The 14,059-nt window shown below is 39.6% G+C and overlaps 1 protein-coding gene and 1 non-coding gene across 14 annotated transcripts in view; one reads left to right on the top strand and one right to left on the bottom strand.

Moving 5' to 3' along the window:
• The window catches only part of FAM13C (family with sequence similarity 13 member C), a 244,569-nt gene that overhangs the window by 143,980 nt on the left and 86,530 nt on the right, over positions 1–14,059 (top strand). The window lies entirely within an intron of this gene.
• On the bottom strand, positions 13,181–13,287 carry LOC118759460 (U6 spliceosomal RNA). Its single transcript, XR_004996196.2, has one exon. It is a non-coding gene; the product is annotated as a U6 spliceosomal RNA (small nuclear RNA).

Here is a 14,059-nt window from a genome sequence, read left to right as displayed (position 1 = left end):
TGGTTCCTCACTTGTCATGAAAGTTATAGAATAACTGTCCTTAAAAACGTGAAAAAAAGTGTATTGATGGTGTTGGCTGAGTATAGCCATGGAAGATGACAAGAACTGGTTTCCACTATCCTCCTTCCTGAAATATTAAACCAGAAATATAGATTACTGCCATATTGGATGACTATTAAAATGCCCTATTTTGTTTCTTTCAATGTATATTTTGTACATAATAATTCTGATTTAAATTGTTTTAGATTTTCTCTACATAGTCCCAAGGCTGTTTCCTACCAATATGCAGCTTTATGAATTCATTTCAATATATAGAGAAAAGAAACATCCATTGGACATTTTTGTTGCTGTTAACACCTATTGCCTTTCCATGGGGCCCCAAATGCTGTTGCTTCTTAACAGAGAATTTTAAAATGATAAATGAGCACTACAGAGACGTCGTAAAGTTCATGGTGCATAGATGCAGAACAGTTCAAATTCTTTATCATTTACTTTTTGTGTGACTTTACTTACTAGTTCTTTTTAAGTGTCATTTTTCTTTTTTCTAAAGTGGAACTTTATATACCTCTAAGGACTAAAAATGGGATTATGAAAGCATTCAGCTAATTTTATGGAACTAAAAGTAGTTTCCAGAATGTTTTATAGACTCTTTTGGCTGGGTGTACACTAAACTTTCCTTTGCATGCCTTCTGATTTGGAATAGGATGGGATCTGCTGTAATCACAAGCAAACCATAGTGTTACTAATTTGAATCAATGGAAATACATTTCTCAGGATAAGCATTTGCTTCATTTGGTAAGATGCTGCTTGGGGTGTCTTCATCACTTGTCAGAGTGTCTGGGTTTGAGTCCTGGCTCCATGCCAGCTTCCTGATAATGTACTTCCAACAGGCAGCAAATGGAGGTTCTCCATGTGAGAAATCAGAGTTCTGGACTTTCGGTTTTGCCATGGTCCAACTCTGGCTTCCGTGAAGATTTAGGGAATAAAAGCACAGACCCCAATGTCTCATTATCTTTCAAATAAAAATTTCAGCAAAAGTGTTTTTCACTTGTTAGCTATTCTTGATCAGTAGAAGTGCCTGTTCACTCCCGTCAGTTGAGGACCACAGCTAATGGAGGCTTTTTCAGCTGGTTTCTAAGAGAAAAGGCATCTGGATAATTCCTTTCTAGCTGTACAAAGCTGAATGGCCCTAGGGATGGTCCTGTGTTTTTCATATAGCCATACCCTGCCTTTAACACAAGGGATCAAGAGGTACAATCTTGCAGTGTGTCATGTAAGGGAGATGAAAATGCTAGCCAGTGATATTAATGACCTGCACATCCCCTACTCAAAATAACATGTAATCTACAGAATCATAAAGTTAGTCTTTTTTTCTTGTCCTTCGTGTAAGGTTATTAATAGCAAGAATTGGAAGAGAAGAACCATGATTGAGTTAATTATCCTTTAGCCAAAGGAGATATATATGTTGTTACTGTTTTGAACAGGATCTGGAATTTGGTACAAGCATTCCTTCAGTTAAACACTGGCTTCATTATTATGGAGAACAAAGAGGTAGATCTAGAATTGAATTATTATCCTTTACCAAATGAAACTTCAGAACTCAATAGTTATCTTTACTCTTGCCAGAAGATTTTAGTGACTTTGGAGTATGCTGGCGACTGCAGTGGTATGATTTGGAGGCATTTTAAATTTTAATTAAAAATATTTTCTATAGAAAGTGTGTCTAACAGTTTGGATGTCGTCAGTTGTGAAGCTGGGTTTCCTGCATATACAACCATATACAGATTCACATCCTCCTGTACTTGGTGACATTTATCCAAAAGCTAAGTATTCTTAGCAAGGAAATCAGCTTAGCAAGGACCTTAGCAGCCTGTTTAGGAGCTTGGAATGAAAGCTGTTTGGGAAGTCTGTGAAACACAAACATCATGAACTGGCATTTGAATAACTAGGAGTTGCCAAGCCAGACTTTCAGACATGGGTAAATCTTACTCTGGGGCTGAAACGTAACACGTTAACCTCAGGCCTGCAGTTTGGGGTTTCATATTTTATGAGGCTTGTGAGTGCCAGATAAAATGATGGGATGCCCAGATATATTTGAATTTCAGATAAATGAGAGCAATATTTTTGGAATGGGAATGTCCCAAATAATTCAGAGGGTACCTTACATAAATTATAAAACTTAAATGTACCTTTGATCTGAAGTTAAGTTTTAACCATTTTACTGGGATTTACTGGACAGTTCTGCCAAGTAGGCATGATATCACTGTGTAACCAAGTCCAGCTGTTCCCAAAGTGGAAACAAGTAATTGAAGTCATTCTAGCTAAAATCTGTCACAGGTGTGTTTTTAGGTTGGCCCTTCAAGGATGGTTAAAGATGATGTAAGAGGGGAAGTCAGAAGTTCAGAAACCTCAGTCGAGAATGTAGCAGTATTTATATTATTTTTCATGTTCTGACAGCATGAAATGTGTGGAAAGACCTCCCCACCTTTTTGGGATGATGATGCTTTGGAGATTGGAGGGAAACACTGGGAAAAAAATGAAAATTTGACCTCCAGGCTGTAGATCACCCCTGCCGTGAGAACCTGCTTTCTGTGAGCAGCAACCATCATCAAATCAATAGAAAGGCTGATTTTATGAACCAGCTCCTCTGTTAAAATGATCAGAAGTGACATGGCATCTGCCAGAGCAGTGGTGCTATATTTTTGAGTCATAATTCTGATGGAGATCAGTAGTCAGCTAGAGCATTGTGGCTTTTAAAGCTAATGTTTTAGACTAAGGTTCATGCTCCATGCACAATGAGGTGGGCTGAACTATTAAAAGCATTAGTTCATTATGTAGATGTCTTAGCACAGGTAACTGATGTTCTCTGAATCATAATGCAACTTGGCTTTCCGTGCATCAAGGACCGGTTTGGTTTTCTCATGAATCTTTTCTTTCCCCTAGCTGATCCCTTTGCAGTCTTTCTGCTTAGTGATTTGTAGCCACAGTTAAGGAATTTTGTGCCCAAACAGGTGTTCAGTAGTGCTTTTTTATTTAACATAGTGAGCTACAGTATTTTGATTTCTTGGGTTGGTGATGTTGCTGTGTGCCAGCAATTTCCAATAAGGAAGATCATTCCAAGTTTGGATTGTCAGGCTTTCTAACCTTACCCAACTTTAAATAGCCAAAGGGAGACCATCAGGATGCCCCATCAATTTGTCAGCATGGTAGGTAGGGGTTGTTGTTGGCTGTTCATTGTGTTTTTAATCTAGAAACCACTGACTATACTAAATGAGTGACCTGCCCAATTTAAAAATCACCAGGGCAATGTCATTGAATGTTGCACTTGTGGATCCACAGGCGAGCTTTATTCCCTCCTGCCTCTTTCTAATGTCAACGCCTCTCTTTCTGTCGTTATTGTCTTCTCAGCTGATTGAAACTGATGTTTGATTTAGAAACACAAGAGAGCCCAGTTCTCAGAAAACCTGATATTTCTCTGTCAAAAGACAAGCAGATTGAACAAATGGTAGGATTATTAGAAATTTAAAATTTAACACCTGCATGTAGTAATGATTTGAGGGTTTAAATTTGTATCCCTTTAAATTTGTGATTCTTTTTATTGGTTATTAAGACTTAGATAGATGTAATCTTTCATATCTTATATGAACCACCAGGCTGGAGGGAGGGGTGGGAGAAAAGGGACCTTACCTATCTAATGCTCTTTTAGAAAACTCAGGCTAGTTGGTAACTGAACAAGTGGTTATGGAAGAAAACGGTATCAGGAGGAATAACTGAGCTTAGAGACATCCCTTGGCCATTTAGTAGGCAGGAATTGGCAAGCTCTGTACTAACTGTTGTAGCCTGATTGACGCCAGGGTCTGATAGTGAGTGAGGGGCTCAAGCAACAATCTGCCGAGAGGTAATCAGCTCTCTGCAGACCCTGGTGCAGACGTGGGGTTGGCAGCTGGAGCTCAAGCACAGGTGGAACAACTGGGAAACAAAGAGGCATCCATATGCGGTGCAGGCACCAAAGGTAATTAGCCAGTTACGCAATGCCACCAACCCTGGAAATAAAATTCTAATTCATTATCTTTGCAGACACTATTAAGTATTTTTTAGGCAGAAAATGCATTAGCCACCATAAATCTACAGCATTGTTTAACTTTCCTGTCATTAAAATTAACTTTGGTTAAAATCCAAGTAGGCACACCTATAATTTACTGCAGTGCCATACCTCTGAGTTAATTCTATTGTTGATGTGGTCACATCTGATGCTGGTGTTGTTTGGCGTCCTCTCTTATTTATAAGCAAATTGCTATGATTTGTCCTGAAGTGTTTCAATGTTGTATTATTTAGAAGGAAGTTTTTCTTTTGCAAACAAGTCTAAAGAGCAGGTCTTTCAAGCATACGTGATTTTCTGGCTCTTTATTTTGAAATGCATGATTTTAATCAGCTCCCTCTCTTTAGTTTTAGCACTATTGGGAGTTAATGTTCTGTCCTGAAAATGGCCTACCCCAGGTCCACTGACCTGGTCTTTCCTTTTACTTCTCAAATTTTGGGCTATACTAATAATTTCTTCTTGAGCAAAGCTGTCTATGAGTTTGCTTGGCTAGCCAAATCCAATTCAAAAGTGACAGCTCACTAGTAAAACTGGATTGAGTGTGCCTGATTGGGCTGCTGCTTCCCCTCTTATAGGCAGAAAGAGTGTAGTAGATTGAATACCGTTCCTTACACATTCATTTTCATTTAGAACCTTAGAATATGATCTTATATGGAAAAAGACCTGACAGATAAAATGAATATAAAATTCAAGTGAGTTTGTCCTAGATTTTTGAGTGGGTCCTAAAGCTCTTGATTGGTGTCTTTATGAGAAATGGCAGACACAGAAAGAAAAAAGTCATGTGAGGATGGAGACAGAGATTTGAGTGATGTTGTCACTTGAAGTCAGTGACTGCCAGGAGGCCAGCTGGAACTGGATGAAAGCAGTGTTGCCTAGAGCCTCTGGCAGTAGCAGTCCTGTTGACACTTTGGTTTTGAATTTCTAGCTTCCATGTTGTGAAATAATAAATTTCTGTTTCTTAAGCTGACAAATTTTGGTCATTTGTAGCCTTAGAAAACCAATAAAAAGCTTCTTAAAGTTGGACAGTGAGCTGGTCCTTACTACTACAAGAGCTGATAGGATCCTGATCCCGGAGGATGTGAGAACCACACATAGGCAGGGAAGGGAAAGGCAGGTACAGGGAGCTACAACTGAGACCCAGTTACTGCAAGGTGATATAAGATGGGGAAGCGGATATAGAAATAAGACATGTGCAAAGTTTCCAACTGGCACTTGAAGCAATAAAACTAGGCTTGCTTATTTCCATATCCTTTCCTTCACGGATAATAGATTCCATCCCAAACTGGTATAGAGGAACCTTGATTTGGGTCAGTAAGTGCAGGTAATTCATAACAGAAATTCTTTGGCTGTTTCTGGATATAGAAGAACATCCAGTATTCCTGAGTTGCTTACCACCATGTAGATCCTGTTCACGTGTTTTCAGATACAGTCTGTAGTGAGTTGAAGGCCGCTTTCATCCTTAATCCCAAATCTCCTTTCGAGTGGTTTTGCATTTTTTGCTGCTGAAACTGCTGGTAGTCTGGGTTCCAACTTTCTAGGTCATACCTGCACAGCTGTGGGAATTAGGAAGATAGTGCTTCCATAGCCTTGTTGTGAGAGCTTTAGATGTAACAAGCCATTTAATTCTTTTTTAAAAGTAGAAAATTTATCAACATATGTTTGCTCAGGAAATACAATTACAAGGTTCCCTGATCTTTCAAAAGTCATTCAACATATTATAGAATATTCACATGTAATTTTTAAGTTTATGCCAAGCTTTGCTGACTTTGTTTTCAGATAAACCTTATAATGGGTAATACAGCATTTAATAAAAAAAAAATTAACCATAAACAAAGTATTTCAACCAAATGACTAAAGTGCTTTACTCCCTCCCCCTAAAAGAAACTAAGAAAATTTAGAAAAGGCAGTGATTTTTATAAGGCGCATCTGAATCATCAAATCCTTAAAAAATTAGGCCAATATAACCTAGTATTAACTACTGGTTTAGTGGTCATACTAAGACAGTAAGTATAGCTCAATGATATTTCTAGTCTACAATTTCTTGGAAAAGGTTTATTTATTTACTTGAAAAGCAGAGAAGGAGCAAGAGAGGTGGGGACAGAGCAGGGAGAAACAAAAGAGATCTTCTATCTATTGTTTAATTTCCCAAATGGATGCAGTGGCCAACGCTGGACCAGGCCAAAACCAAGAACCTGGAGCTTTCTATTTCTCCCATGTGGGTTGTAGTGGCCCAAGCCCTTGGGCTGTCTTCTCTTGCTGTCTGAGGCATGTTAGCAGGTAACTGGATTGGAAGTGAAGCAGCTGGGACTGGAATGGGTGGCAGAATTGCAGGTGTTGACTTAAATGGCTGCATCACAAGATCATCTCCTCATCTGCAATTTTCAAACATGCTTTATAGTTTTTAAAATCATTTCATGGGGCTGGTGCAGTGGCATAGCAAGCTAACCCTCCCCTGATGCTGCCTGAATCCCATATCAGCATCCATTCAGTTGCTCCCCTTCTGATCCTGTTCCCTGCTTATGATCTGGGAAGAAAGTGGAGGATTGTCCAAGTCCTTAGGACTCTGCACTCACATGGGAAACCTGGAAGAAGCTCCTGACTCTTGGCTTTGGATTTGCCCAACTCCATTGTGGCAATTTGGGGAGTGAACCAGTGGATGGAAGATTTCTTCTTCTGCCTCTCTTCTCTGTAAATCTGCCTTTTAAATTAAAAACAAATAAACAAACAAAACCCCACAATATTTCATTAGTTTCTAGGGTTCCTAGTCCTTTTATTTCAGAGGAGGCACTGTTACAACAAGTTAATTTGCTCAAGACCCATATAAATTGATTGAAATGCATGATTAGGTATGAACTAATTTTTATGGTTGTATGAGAAGTTGATATGTTTCTTTTCGATTTGAAAAGTTGATTAAATGTACAGGGGTCTTCAAAATACACAACAGATAATTAATTATAGTGTTACGGGACCTTAGAGGGTGAGGGGTTACTGTAGCTTGGGTTAAGGACAGATTGAACTGGTTATCTAGCTCCTCTCATTTGTGAATGATAAGAATAATTTTCAAAAAGTTTGTTTGGTTCACTTCCCAAATGGCTACAACACACAGGGGTGGGCTACGATGAAGCGAGGAGGCAGGAAATCCATCCTAGTCTACCAAGTGGGTGGCCGTGATTTAAACACTTGTGTCATCATCTGCTGCAGCTCTTCCATTCAGTTTAGTAGGGAACCAGATTTGAAGTGGAGCAGTTGGGACTTAAATCAGTGCTCATGAGATGCTGGTGTTGAAGGAGCAGCTGAACACATGTGCAACTGTGCCAGTTTGAGAATACTTTGCATTAGAGGATTGAATTGCTAATGGATTTTGTACTTATTGAGGAGAGATGGAAGGGGAATACAGATACTTTAGTGACATTAAAGGCTGTTCATGGGTGAGTACTGTGGTTTGGTATGTTTTGTAAGACCGTTTTTGAGGGGTGATGATGGAAGTGCTTTATTTCCTAAGTGGTGAATATAGCAGTCCTTTTTTGGTGAATATACATGGAAAAGAAGAGGTGGAAACAATGTTCTGCTAGTTCGAGGCCTCCTATGCTTCTGCTTGGATGTAGGCTTTTGGAACCCTGCTACATCACTAAAGAGGACGCAGAGAGGTTGCCAATTAGGCCTTTAGGTCTTGTAGTTACCTTGAAGGTGGAAGATTGGCTATAGAATACTTGGCAGCCAGGTGGAGTGCAAGATCTAAGGCCTGACTTTCTTCTTCTTCTTCTTTTTTTTTTTTTTAATTATTTTAGATGATGTTTACATAGTTGATCAGCGTATGAAAGATCCAGGGTTAGGGAGAAGCGGGTGTGATCATTGTTTCCAAACTTTCTATTTCTGCTTCCCAGAAATAGAGGAGAGAGATATGAAGAGATAAATAAGAGGAGATTAGAGGAGAGGCTATACCCAGCCTGCCAACCATCGCAGTACTGGGGGATGGTGAATGGTCATCCAATATCAAACCTAGGGTCCCAATGTGATTCATGCTGCAAGGGTTCTGCCAAAATGGATGTAATAGTTCTCAAATGTTGTTGATCTCTTGCTGATCTGTGGATGGGGAATCCCTTCCAATGTCCATTGGCTGACATAGCTGACCCTAGAGTCTCCATTTGTCTAGATATTTGCTGTCATCGTTTGGCTGGGTAGTTGTCCATATGTTCTGTTCTCTATTCTCTGTTACGGTACCAGCTGTCCTCTGCAGGCCCCAATGGGCTACCATATTCTCTGTGTACACACCTTAGCCTGTTGTCTAGCATTCCATCCTTTACTCTGAGGAGGACCAGTTCTCATAGGTGGGCCCATGGACCAAGCCAGGTGACCTGGGCCTGGCTGGACCAACCCTGGGGCTCAGACTCAGCACCCACCCTGCAGGTAGGCCCAAGAACCCAGGCCAGGAAACCCAAGCCCCACCAGACCACACCCCTGGGGCTCACGGACCAAGCACCATCATGCAGGCAGGCCTAAGGACCCTACCAGAACCGCACACCCCTGGAACTCTCAGAACCAGCACCCACCACACAAGTGGGCCCACAGACTTGAGTCAGGCAACCTGGACCCCTTAAGATCCCACCCCCTGGGGCTCTTGGACCTAGTACCCACCATGTAGGCAGACCCAAGGATGCAGGCCAGACAACCTGGGACCCTTTGGAACCCACACCTCCAGAGATCATGGACCTGGCATGTACTGTACAGGCGAAAGGCCTAGTTTTCTTAAAATCAGATATCCTTGGCAGTTTTTACAGGATATTATCAACTTGGATTGTGGTTGGGTGGCAAGAAGCAGAATGGATTTTTGAACTAATATGATGATTAAGTTCCCTTTCCATATAAGAATGGGTGTAAAGGGAAGGATATGGTGCCACCTATAAAAATGTCTGAAAGATTAAATGAGATAATCCTCTTAAAGTACTTTTTGTAATGCCTGGTATCTAGTAAGGCCTCAATAAATCTTAGAGTATTATCTATTAGTATGGCTATTATATCCTGATCTTCACAGTAGTAAAAATGAAAACGAAAAGTTCCTTTCCTCTTAGGACAAGGCTGACGGTACTCTAGCATGGTGACAGAAAACCACCAGAACCTGTCTTAAATTTATTTAAAGTCATCAATAACAACTGCTTCCGTAGTGATTCATGCTTTCTGCAACTGTCCAGTCAGTGCACCTGCTAACATTGGTAGGCATAAGGCTTGATAATGGATACAGTTTGACTCTAGTGCATATGCAATTCAACCAGTCAAAATAGGATTCTTTCCAGCTTTGTTACTGCAACTGAAGGTTAACTGATGCCTATACATTTTCAGTTTCTGGCAGATAGCCCATCCCGTAGCTCTTAGGGTCTCCAAAACAAAGTTAGATAAGCTCCGCTTGTATGATTAGGGAGATGTGCTGATGTCCCTCACTTTAATAAGTAGTAAATTCAGATGTATACAACATTGAGTGAAATCCAATGAAAGAGATGTGTATAAAGTTCTGAAGAAGAGACTGAATAGAAGAGTTCACATGAGGTAATTTTTTGTTCAGGTTGTGAATTGTGTTTTTAAAGCACATGAAATGGCAGGAGCTAGGAAGTTTTCTAGGCTGAGGGAATATACTGTAAGTGGAGACATCAGTTCAAGAAATGCTGCTTCATTTATCACCTGTGGATTGTAGGCTCTGGAAGGGATGGGATGATGGAGACTAGATGGGAACAGTGAGTGACTGGATCGTGATGGTCTTAGGTTCTGTCCTAAGTAAATTTGTTGTTTTGTTACAACTCGGATATTTTTGGTTTTAAGTCCTAATAGCAGACTGAACTTTTACCATGAGAGGGTTGTTTCTTGGTAATTTCATCTTAAGGATATTTGTCGATCTATTTTGGGAGCCCAGCATCTGAACCTCTTTTGGGAGAGTTTTCCAGGAGGCAGAGAGGTAGGATCACTCTTTTCCCCTATTATCAAAGCTAAAAGTAGTAGTATTTTTTTTTCCAGTCTCCCTTTCAGCTAGGACAAGGGCACAGTCTAGGTTTTGCTAGCAAAAATAATCAGACCAATTTTGGCTAGAGGGTTTATGGCCCAAATAAGGAAATTCCGAGAGTGGCAGCAGTTGCTGTAAGAAGCAAGACCCAGTTGTGGTGGGGGTCTTTTGTGGTATTTGGTTTGTGGTATGAGCATTGCATGCTGATATTCACTGCTTCTCATCCTGAACTTCATGTATTTATTTTCCAGTTTTATTGATCAGGGTGCTCTTTACAATTGGTATAGTGATAGGTTTTGATAAGCAGCATTTTTTACTTTAGAAAGTAGAATGAGCTTTTGATCTAGCAGTTTAGATGCCAGTTAGCCTACCAGTGTCCCAGTTGGAATACCTGGGTCTGATTCCTGGCCTTGGCTCCTGCCTCCGTTTTTATGCTGATGCAGACCCTGTGAGCTATTGGTGATACCTAAAGGATTTGGGTCTGTGCCACTCTTGCGGGAGAACTAGGTTAAATTCCTGTGTTTGAGATGGCTGTCCAAGGCTATTGTGGGCATGTGGGGTATGGAGGAGTCAACCAGCAGATTGGAACCCTCTCCCTCTCTGACTCTCAGGGAAGTTTTATGTATGTATTTGATTTGGGGTCAGGGATTTCAGAAATGCAGTAGATAGGGTTGATAGAAATATCCATGTTGTATTAAATCTGAGGATAATTTTGATGTATTTGGCTTCCTAATGAACTTTTTGATGAAATCACGTATTTTGTGAAGCTAAGAATCTGACTAATTGATGCATGCTGTCTTAAATATTTTGAGGATGCTACTGTTAATAATTTTCAGTGTTTCCAAATCTTCACTTACACACTGCAGCTCCTGGGACATCAAATGTTAGTATGTAACTGAACAACTGTGGAGTGCCTCTCTGTGGTAATATGGCTAATGAGTCCTCTGACACAGTGGTTCTTACGGAACTTTCATTTCAATGTGTATTTTGTGAACTTGCAGTCCCTTGGCAAAGCACCTAATGCCTGCCAGTTCTAACTCCTAGGCCTGATTCACAGATTGAGCATAGATTAGATAATGGACAGGTGTCAGATAATTAGGAAAGTAATGTGATCTGAGAATCTCTTCTTAATGAAAATCTTCATTTATTCTTAAAGTAATTTACTGGGTGGAATTTGTCTCTTATCAGGGTTTTTAATATTTTGAAACCCATTGGAAATTAGTTTGAAGAAGGGCGATGTGGCATTTGAGTTAGGGACTTGAGGTATCGTCAGCTGAACTCCAACTGCTTTTGAGTACAAATGTTCTGAGTATTAGCTGTATCCATCATTCTGGATAATTGCTAGGTTTTCAGATTTTAAAACCTCAGGATAAATGGTACTGCAGTTAAAATTTGGCTCTAAAAATCTGTGGGATTATCCCAAGGCTGGAACTTTGTCATGGGTTACCTTGGCTTGAAATTTTCCATTCAGTCCAAACACATCTTGTGTTACTGTGTACAAGAAAACATACTTTCTATATACAGACTCCCTGTAGAGCAAAAACTGCACATATTCTAATTGTGATCAATCAGTCTGGCAAAAGACCCAGAGATGAACAGTCATAATGACTGAATTGGGAAATTAGACCTAGAGGGTGTCTCTGCAGCCTTGGTAAGATGAGAGTTCACTTCTAGAGTTATTCTTGCTTCATGCTGACATTGTACATAGAGAACTTTGAATAGATCTCGCATTTTTCTTTTCTTTTTTTTTTTTTTTTGGTTGTTTGTAAGGCAGAGTTACAAAGAAATAGGGAAAGATCTTTCATGCACAGGAGCTGAACCCATCTGAAGCCAGGAGTCAGGAGCTTCCATCAGGTTTCCCAGTTGGCTGCAGGGGCCCAACCACTTGAGCCATCCTCCACTCTACTCCCAGGTCATAAGCAGAGAGCTGGAATCTAAGTAGAGCTGCTGGAACTCAAACCAACATTCATATGGGATGCTAACACCACAGGTGGAAGCCTAGCCTAATAAGCTACAATGCTAGCCTAGATTTCACATTTTTATGTTTTAAATTTAGAAGCATAGAGATTCCTTCTGCCTGCTCTCCATGCCCCTCCCTCCACCCTGTATTACTACATTAGTATATTCATTTGTTTCACAGCAGCAGGCTTAGCTTTCCGATGTATCATGACGTACGAAGTAAATAAAAAAGAAAATAGATAGGTAGTGAATACTTCCTTTGTGTTCTGTGTATCAGTTGTCACATATCAGAGAAAAAATATACTTGTTTTGGGGGGACTGCCTTTTTTGCTAAGCATAATGGTTTGCAGCTGGGACTATGTTATTGCAAATGATAAACTTTATTTATTTATGGCTGAATAGTATTTCATAGTATATATTTTACTTCTTTTTTGTATCTGTCATCAGTTGATGGACTTCTGGGTTGGTTCTATATCTTAGCTGTTGTGCATCATGCTGCTATAAACATGGAGTTATACGCAGATTTCATTTAATTTGGACATATTTCTGAGTGGGGTAACTGAATCATATGGTGGATCTGTGTTTAGATATCTGAGCAATCACCATTCTGTTTTCTATAATGTAAATGCTAATTTACATTCTTACCAACAATGGATTAGGGTATCTTTCCCCCAAAATCCTTGCCAGCGTTTATTGTTTTCTGATTTCTCTGTATGATAGTCATTCTCACTGGAGTGAGATGGAACCTCATTGTGGTTTGTATTTGCATTTTCCTGATAGCTAGAGAACCTGAGCCTTTTACTTCATATTTCTGTTTGCTCTTTGAATTTAATCTTTTCGTAAGTATCTATTCACATACTTTTAAAATTTCTTAGCTTGTTTGTTTGTTTTGCCTTTCTGAAACTCTTTGTAAATCCTGGATAATTATCCTCTATCTGTTGTGCAGTTGCAAACATTTGCTTCCATTCTGTTGGCTGCCTCTTCACTTTGTTGATGATTTCCTTTGCAATGCAGAAGCCTCTTAATGTGACTTAATTCTATTTGTTTATTTTTGCTTTAATTGCCTGTGTTTTGGGGTCTTTTTTCCATGAAGCCTTTGTCTCCACCTATGTCTTATAGTGTTCCTGGTGTTTAAAAATGTGGACTGCTTCATGAATTTGCATGACATCTATGCACAGGGGCCGTGCTAATCTTCTCTGTGTTGTAACAGCTTTAGTAAATGTGCTTCTAAAGTGAGCACTGGTAGAGACCTTTTTAAAGTGAGGTAGTATTTTGCACTTTTGTGGAATGGACTCCCTACCCCAAATTTACCATGTTGGATAATACTGTGGATATTGGGGCATTACTGTTTATTAACATTAATAATTTAGCCTCTTTGAATACTATTAAAGTAGATGTTAATCCATAACACAACTGAATGTTAAGATTCACAAATAACACTTTCTCAAAAATATTGGTTGTCTTTCTATATCACAATAACTTCCCTGTCATGATCACTTTCTTACTTTTGTTAACTTGCTTTTAGTCTGAGATAGTATGGTACATCATATTCCATTTTTACCTTAGTTTATTTTCATCTCAGTTATAAAATGTTTCTTAAATTAATTTCTGTGGGATGGAAATCCACCTAAATACTTTCTGAGTGTCTGAGATACTATTTTCCTTCTTCTATCTTCTTCCTCAAAAGATGAAAGCAGAACCCTGAACCACATATTGTGAAAATGGGAGAGATCTGAAACCTGCGCACAGTCTTTAAAGGGGGAATGTTGGGATGGATGTTTCTAGTTGATGTTAGCTGCTTTTTGTGGGAATGGTGAGATGTAAAATCTTCAATGACTAGTTCAATGGAATGGCAAACAGAAACATCCTTGGCTGACACAGATGTGTTTAGAACATGAAGTGTAAAGCAGGGAAATGCCCATGTCTAATTCTGTGTTTGCTGCAGCACCTAAAAGGAGACTAGTGTGTATTAAGGTCCAAGGATGTCAGATTTTGTTAGAAAATGTTTGGTT

This window comes from Ochotona princeps, chromosome 13, assembly GCF_030435755.1.
Source record: "Ochotona princeps isolate mOchPri1 chromosome 13, mOchPri1.hap1, whole genome shotgun sequence".
In the NCBI taxonomy this organism is placed as follows: Eukaryota; Metazoa; Chordata; class Mammalia; order Lagomorpha; family Ochotonidae; genus Ochotona; species Ochotona princeps.
Note: the sequence above shows the minus strand (reverse complement) of the source record. Positions and strands in the feature narration are given on the sequence as shown.